This window comes from Xenopus laevis, chromosome 5S (assembly GCF_017654675.1).
Source record: "Xenopus laevis strain J_2021 chromosome 5S, Xenopus_laevis_v10.1, whole genome shotgun sequence".
Classification (NCBI taxonomy): Eukaryota; Metazoa; Chordata; class Amphibia; order Anura; family Pipidae; genus Xenopus; species Xenopus laevis.
In genome coordinates this window covers 116723070-116731181 of record NC_054380.1, presented here as the reverse complement: position 1 = coordinate 116731181, position 8112 = coordinate 116723070, and the positions used below count along the sequence as shown (strand labels likewise).

Genomic DNA, 8112 nt, shown 5'->3' with positions numbered 1-8112 from the left:
GTCTGTATAGTGATTGTGTGTGTGTGTCTGTATAGTGTTTGTGTTTCTGTATAGTGATTGTGTGTGTGTGTCTGTATAGTGATTGTGTGTGTGTGTCTGTATAGTGATTGTGTGTGTCTGTATAGTGATTGTGTGTGTGTGTGTGTGTCTGTATAGTGATTGTGTGTGTGTGTCTGTATAGTGATTGTGTGTGTGTGTGTCTGTATAGTGATTGTGTGTGTGTGTGTGTGTGTGTGTGTGTCTGTATTGTGTGTGTCTGTATAGTGTGTGATTGTGTGTGTAGTGTGTCTGTATAGTGTGTGTGTTCTCTATACATGGGATTGGATCTCACTTGTAATATTCCTGCCTGCGTTGTTATTGTGTATATTAATAAGTACATGGCACAATGGGATAGTTTGTGTAGCTTTCAAATGTGCCCTTGTCCACTAGGACGGTTGTGAGGCCCTTATGATTGTATAGCGTATGTGTACACATTGTGTTGTGTATGGTATGTGACTATATATATATATATATATATATATATATATATATATATATATATATATATATATATATATATATATATATATATATATATATATATATATTATGTTTGCTTGATATGATTCTTGGGAGGCCTGTGTGTCCCTGGCTGGTCCTCATTATTATTATTAATATTATGTGTCAGTAAATAGACCAACACATTGTGTTCCCTGTGGCTGGATTATGATTAGGCCTTTGTGGGTTTTATACATTGTGTGTCTGTGTGTTGTGATTATGACGAGGCCTGTGTGTGTAACAGTCATACAAAGACATATTCCTGTTGTGTGCTATTGCTGCTGTGCGAGTCAGGCCTGTGTGTGTATAAGACGCATTATGTTGTGTCACAAGTATTGCTCCTGTGTGTTTATATAAATAGATAGATCTAGATGTGTATTATACACGGGGCTGGTGTGTGTCACGTGCAGGTCAGTACAGGAGGAAGCTTCCGCTACAAACAATAGCCTCGGTTTCCCCTGTGACAGGAGAGTGGGGCCCGGGGCCCGTTTGTGCAGCTTCACGTTATTGTTCTCTCGCTCTTACGTAGGAGCCGCTGGTGGCGCGGCAGGGGACGCTGTTACGCGAACTACAACTCCCAGCAGGCCTTGCTACGGTGTCGCCGCTGTGAGATCCCTGTGTGAATCCTATGCGGAGAGGGAGCTCTCGTGAAGTAGGTCAGTAAAAGGCCTGGGGGTGGTTGAGGCCTTCAGTGTCGCACTTAGACAGCGGGCTAGACTAGTGATCGCGCCCGGGGAGACGGCACTTACACACGGGCACCGAGGGTTGGGAGGCTCCGCATTGCTGATCTGTCGCACGGACACGTCTGCTCTCTGTCACTGCTGCAACTTCCACAATCCACTGGCGCATCATGGGGACCTGCAGTCACAGACAGTCGCAGATAGGACGGGAGGCCTAAAGCCTGGGTGCTAATGTTCATTTCCAGCAGCTGCTGCTGCTCAGGTGCGATTGTGAGTTACAGGTGGGACACACAGCAGTCAGTGTGCATCTGAGATGTCTCCATAATATCCACGGATAATCATCTAACCCAGTGTAATGCTGGTTAAATGGAGAGGGATAATTGGCTGTTGGAAAGCGCAACATATGTTTTCCCCCACTGGTGATTTATTTGATGGCTGGTTGGAAAGTATTTGCAGGACTTTAGTTGCCTGAGGAATAGAAGATGGACACGTACCTCCCGTGTGCCACTACTCTTGTCTTGGTGCCCAGTTTGAGTGTCAGTACTGACTGTCATTGGTCAGCTAAATATATGTAATACTGCTGTCATTTCTTACTGACACATTCCTGTTAATTATAGGCATATGGCAGTACAGTATGGGACCTGTTATCCAGAATGCTCGGGACTTGGGGTTTTCCGGATAACGGATCATTCCGTAATTTGGGTCTTCATGCCTTAAGTCTACTAGAAATTAATTTAAAGGTTTTGCTTCCAATAAGGATTAATTGTATCTTAGTTGGGATCAAGTGCAAACTATTGTTTTATTATTACAGAGAAAAAGGAAATCATTTTGAAAAATTTGGATTATTTGGATAAAATGGAGTCTATGGGAGACAGCCATTCCGTAATTCGGAGCTTTCTGGATATCAGGTTTCCGGATAAGGGATCCTATACCTGTATTACTTTAATCTGTATGGTGACTAGGGTTGCCACCTTTTCTGGAAAAAAATACCGGCCTTCCTATATATTTATCTTTTTTTTTCCCTATTAATAACATTGGGATCAACCATCATTTTTACCAGCTAGGCCGGTAAAATACCAGCCAGGTAGCAACCCTAATGGTGACTGCAGCTAGACACACAGGTAAAGTTGGGTTAATTGCACTGATCCATTGGGAACGTCGTGTATTGAATGGGCGAGTTGCTAGTCAGCATATAGGCCCATGCATTATTGGATAAACTCGTATATATTCTAAAAGCAGTGCAGGCATCTTTATTATATTTTTATTTAACTTGCAGTTGCCTCACAACAATCAGTAGCATTTGTCTGCCTATAGTTACCTGAAGAAGCGTATGGATTCAAATATTGCCTTACAATCCCTGGCATAGTTATTATTCTAAGGCAGCTTGCAGTTGGTCTTAACGTATCAACTTTATGATCATAACTTTGTAACTAAAAACTGGCACGCTGAACGGAATCCTAATTTGCATATGCAAATTGGGGACGGGAAGGGGAATTGCTTGACTTTTTGTCACAAAACAAGGAAGTAAAAACTGTTTTCCCCTTCCCACCCCTAATTTTCATATGCAAATTAGGATTCGGTTCAGTATTCGGCCAAATCTTTCGAGAAGGATTCAGGGGTTCAGCCTAATCCAAAATAGTGGATTCGGTGCATGCCTACTAAAAAACCCTGTTTTTGTAAGCAAATGCACTTTCATAGATACGGAATTACTTATGCGACAGATTCCAGGGAATGTGCATTGATCAACTGGCCAGATCCGTAGCACTTCCATTGTATTTAAGCACTTTTTTACTTAGCCTTGGAGTGCACCCACAACCCTCCACATTTGTATTTTGCAGTTGGTCTGTGTTTTTTTTTTTTTTTTGCAGCTCAGTTAGGGAGTGAAACTATTTTAAGGCTTCTAGCAGAACGCTTCTCCTAAGATGTGGTATTTGTGGGCATCGCATACACATACTCAAGTCATATATGGGCATTTGGGAATAGTATATGTATGCACATTAGGGCTGTCCAGCCTGAAGCCTCCCAGATATACCTGAGCTTCTCAGTGGTGCTTCAGATATGAGCTCATGTTGGCACCTTGTCTCTGCAGCACTCCTGCAGGATTGGCAACACCATCAGAGAAGTAACCTGTGGCCAAAATGTGCCCTATGTGATTGCTGCTGATCCTGCAGTGATAAGAAGTGAAATTGCATTTTCTTTGATGCTGAAAAAATCCCTCATGTGCCATTCATTAAGTTGCAGTGCACCAAAAACAGCCTAGTCTAAGCTTAAGTTCAGCTATAGTGTAAAGGTGGCCATAAAGATCTTTCCAAGAGAGATTGTTCATTTCAATACACACGTGTAGAGCTGAATTGTCCGATATACATGTAGAAACAATAGAATTCTACCTCTATCTGACGATTCAGCAGAAAACTTTCAGTCCAGCCCGATCGACGAGGTGACTGATTTCCAAGTTTTCTGCCGATATTGGTCGGCTCTTTTCCCACCATACACGCACTGAATATCGTACGAAAATTATTTTCGTACGATATTATCTGTGCGTCTATGGCCAAAAGTTGGCCATAGACGTAACAATTATGATCTTTCTTGGAAAAGATCTTTCCAAGAAAGATCGTTTGTTTCAATACACACGTGTAGAGCTGAATCATCAGATATACAGGTAGAAACAATAGAATTCTACCTGTGTCTGACGACTCGGCAATAACAGTGGCCGATGTTCAGATGAGCCGACAGATGTCCCAGTCTTCTGCCGATATCGGTCAGCTCTTTTTCCACCATACACGCACTGAATATCATACGAAAATGAGTTTTGTACGATATTATCTGTGTGCCTATGGCCACCTGTGTGGTCAGTTTGTAGAATCAGGTTGGTAATAGAACTGTGTAACAGTAGAATGTTAATAGTACACGCAAACATAATTATACTGGAGACGGAAGGGTTCAGGCAGAAAATGTAATATTTAATACAGGTATGGAATCCATTGTAAACCCATTATCCAGAACTCTGAATTACAGGTAGACCATCTCCCACAGAGTTCATTGTAAGCAAATAACTTTCAATTTAAAAATAATTAGAATCTTGCCTTTTAATAACAAAACAGTACATTTTACTTGATGGTAACTAAGCTGCATTTATCCTTATCGGTGGCAAAATGATTGGGTTTATTAATGTTTGAATTATTTCTTTAGCAGACTTAAATTATGGTGTTCCAAATGACAGAAAGATCCCATATTTGAAAAACTCCTGGTCTCAAGCATTCTAGATAATGGCCACATTTTTATACAAAATGCTGTACAGGTATGGGACCTATTATCCAGAATGCTTGGGACCTGGGGTTTTCTGAATAATGGATCCTTCTGTAATTTGAATCTGCATACCTTAAGTCTACTTGAAAATCATGTAAACATTAAATAAACCCAATAGGCTGGTTTATTTAAATAAAATGGAGTCTATGTGAGACGGCCTTTCCGTAATTCTGAGCTTTCTGGATAATAGATCCCATACCTTTACTGTATTTTCTATTGGAGAAACGTGCAAAAATCCCCTTAATTGCAGGGGAAGTTTGTTTGGGAAATTCCCACAAATGAAGAAAGTTCACCTTTATGAGGGGAAAACCTTTTTTTCCCCCTTTTACTTTATTTTATATTTACACTGTTTCTGTTATCCTGGCCTCTGACAATATTGTTCTGTATAGTTTATAGATATGTTATACATATACCAGTATTCAAAGACAATTTGCAATTTATCTTAATGTAGGGTTTTAAATTCATTTACATTTTTTTTATTACCTAGCAAGCAGGCATCAGCTGAAAGAATGGAGATCCATTAGAAAAGGGTTTGAAGAGAATGATAAATAATATAAATATAAAAAAAGAATCCATGAAGAATAAAATTAAATTTGATCCTTCACAGTTGACCTTTGGGTTTTTTTTTTTTGTACTGTACTGGGTTCAGTTCTAGAAACCTGATAGAAGTTGAACATGTATTTCAGGAAGGCTAATAATTAAAAAAAAACAAAAAACATATGTAATAAGAAAGGGTTTGAAAGGAATGATAAATGTTATAAAATAAGGCCATGAAGAATAAAATATAAACCTTCACAGTTCACCTGTGGGTTTGTTTGTTTTTTGTGTTCTCGGTTCAGTTCTAGAAACCTGATGTCATTTTTAATTGGACATACATTTCAGGAAGGCTACGGTAATAATTAAAAAAAAAAAGCATAATAAATAATGAAAAGCTTCTTACAGCAATTGTAAATTGTTTTTCATGTTTCTGTAAGTCACAGTGTGAGATTTGGTAGGAGCATACTAATATCTATGTAGCATAGAAAAATGAGTTGTTCAATTCATGGACCAATACAAGACCAGTAACTATATGGTGTTCTGTGCCTAAAGATACAGTGTTACTGGTATAAGAAAACAACACAGGGCTGTTGCAAGCACTGTTCATAGCACGGGCATCCCCTAAATTTGTCTCATCGTTGGCCTCTTCTGTGAAGTATGACTTTTTTTAAAGAGGAATTCAATGGGAAAAATTGTGGATTATACAGGTGTGGAATTCCAGAAATCCGTTCTCTGGAAGGCTCCAAATTTCAGGAAGGCCATCTCCTAAACAGTCCATTAACAGAACTAATTCTAATTTTAAAATACTTTACCTTTTTTTGTCTGTACTAATAAACCAGTACCTTGTACTTGTAACTAAGCTTATAAATCCATATTGGTGCAAAGCTATCCTATTGGTTTGTTGTCTAAGTGTGTGTTTTTTTTTGTTTTTTTTCAACCACAGGTCCCACCTTTACAGTTAATTGATCCCATACCTGTATTGCTATTTTTAAGGTGTGTTTATAACTGAAAATATGAATTGTTTGAGCAAACAATTAAATTTTTAAATTATTTAAAATGTTACTTCTGTACTCATTAACTGTTGCTTGGTTACTATAGCAATCAATGTCATACTTGATCTATCCCCTTATTTGTTTTTTTTGTTTTTTTTTTGTATTTTACACCTAGTGTAGAATTCTGCATCAGTTACATTTTATTTTCCACTTTATGTACAGAACTCTGGAGCTCATTCCTTCTCTAGCAAGAACCTACTTATTAGTGATGTTTCTTTAGAAGGCTCTCACTTTTTATTATTATTTTTATATACAGGTATGGGACCTGTTATGCAGATGTTCAGGACCTGGGGATAATCTGGATAATGGATCTTTGTGTAATTTGGATCTTCATACCTTATGTCTACTAGAAAATCATTTAAACATTAAATGAATCCAATAGGCTAGTTTTGTTTCCAATAAGGATTAATTGTATCTTGGTTTGGATCAAGAACTAGCTACTGTTTTATTATTACAGAGAAAAAGGAAAATTATTTGGATTATTTAGTTAAAATACTCTATGGAAGTGGGCCTTTCCGTAATTCGGAGCTTTCTGGTTAATGTGATTCCGGATAACTGATCCCATACCTTATAGGCATATTACATTGGTAATTGTGTCCGGATTAGTACCGTGTACTACGGTTGTAGGAAAACCTTGGTAGGCTGAAAAATCCCTTTGGGTGAAGAAGGTTAATACAGTCCTCTCCAGATGTACAAGGAGAATCTATTCAAGAGAGAAAGGAAATCTTTTTCTGGATAACAGAACCCATACCTATGCTATTATAGTTATTTATGAATCAGAATGTCCTGTTAAAGGAGAATTCAACCCGTAGTTTTAAAAAACCCCTCCCTCCTCCCCCAGCCTACCTGCCCCACCCCCCCAGGCAACATTCTTTTGGTGTAGTAGTTCCCCTTTTCTCCGAACTGTAAATTTGAAAGGTTTTAAAATGCCATTTTTGACACAAGTTTAAGTTGGGCTTTGGAATAATGTTGCATAAATACTGAATCTAAAAAAAGATCTTTATATATTACATAGGTTTACACAATTCCTCAGACTGAGAGGAAACCAGGATAGCATGCCTCTGACCCACAGGAACCACCAATTTCCCCAAACCTTTATGGCACGTCCGAGTAATTCCAGCTCACCCTCACCATATTCCATGATGAAGGGAAGGATTCTGGGACAGAAGTCCCTCTGCTTGTCATAGACAGATTTGCATTGAACAGAGTGGTGGAACGATTCTGCTAGCCAAAAGGTGGACATAGATGCACAGAAAATATATTTTGTACGATATTCGTTGTGTGCAAGGCGGGAGACGAACTATATTGGCAGAAGATTTGAATATTGGTCAGCTCAATTTGAAGGCAACTGAACATCAGCTACTGCTGAATCTTCAGATACGGGTAGAATTATATTGTTGCTACCTGTATATCTGACGATTCAGCTTTAACTTTTTTGTGTTGAAAACGAACAATCTCTTTTGTTGGCAGGAAAGATTGTGATTGTTACGTCTAAGACCACCTTTAGGCTAATGCCTGATAGTAGCTGAAATCTGCCTGCTGAAATACACAGGCTGAGAATCAGCCCTTACGCAGGCATTTTCCTTCTCTCCTGCCTACACCTGGAACCGTTGTGTGGTCTCGGGTACACTAGCCGGATTTTGTCGAAAAAATGCCCAAGTCCTCATGCCAAAATCAGCCAAGAAAAATGGTTTCCGGATGCAGGCAGGAGAGGAGTCCAATGCCAGCATAGGGAATGATTTTTAGCCTGTATTTCAGCAGGCAGATTTCCACCCCCATCAGCATTAGCCTAAATGTGTCCCTTCAGACTGAAATGGTAGATTATATGCATATGTATGGGGCCTATGGACGGCCTTTCCTGACTAATATCTTACCTAAAATTGACTATATATGTTTTGGGCAGGTTTGAAAATACCATAGGATAAGTAATGCGTCGGCTCTTAGATATGGGTCTCCATAGGCTTCAATGCATGATCTAATCATTGGTCCTAGGGGTCAGC

General features: G+C 39.1%; 1 protein-coding gene across 9 annotated transcripts in view; it reads left to right on the top strand.

The window, feature by feature from the left end:
- The window catches only part of trip12.S (thyroid hormone receptor interactor 12 S homeolog), an 84773-nt gene that overhangs the window by 920 nt on the left and 75741 nt on the right, over window positions 1-8112 (top strand). Inside the window, exon 2 of one of the 9 annotated variants that reach the window (XM_018264319.2) lies at window positions 1067-1193. The gene's annotated coding sequence lies outside the window, so the exon portion shown is untranslated. 9 annotated transcript variants of the gene reach the window in all.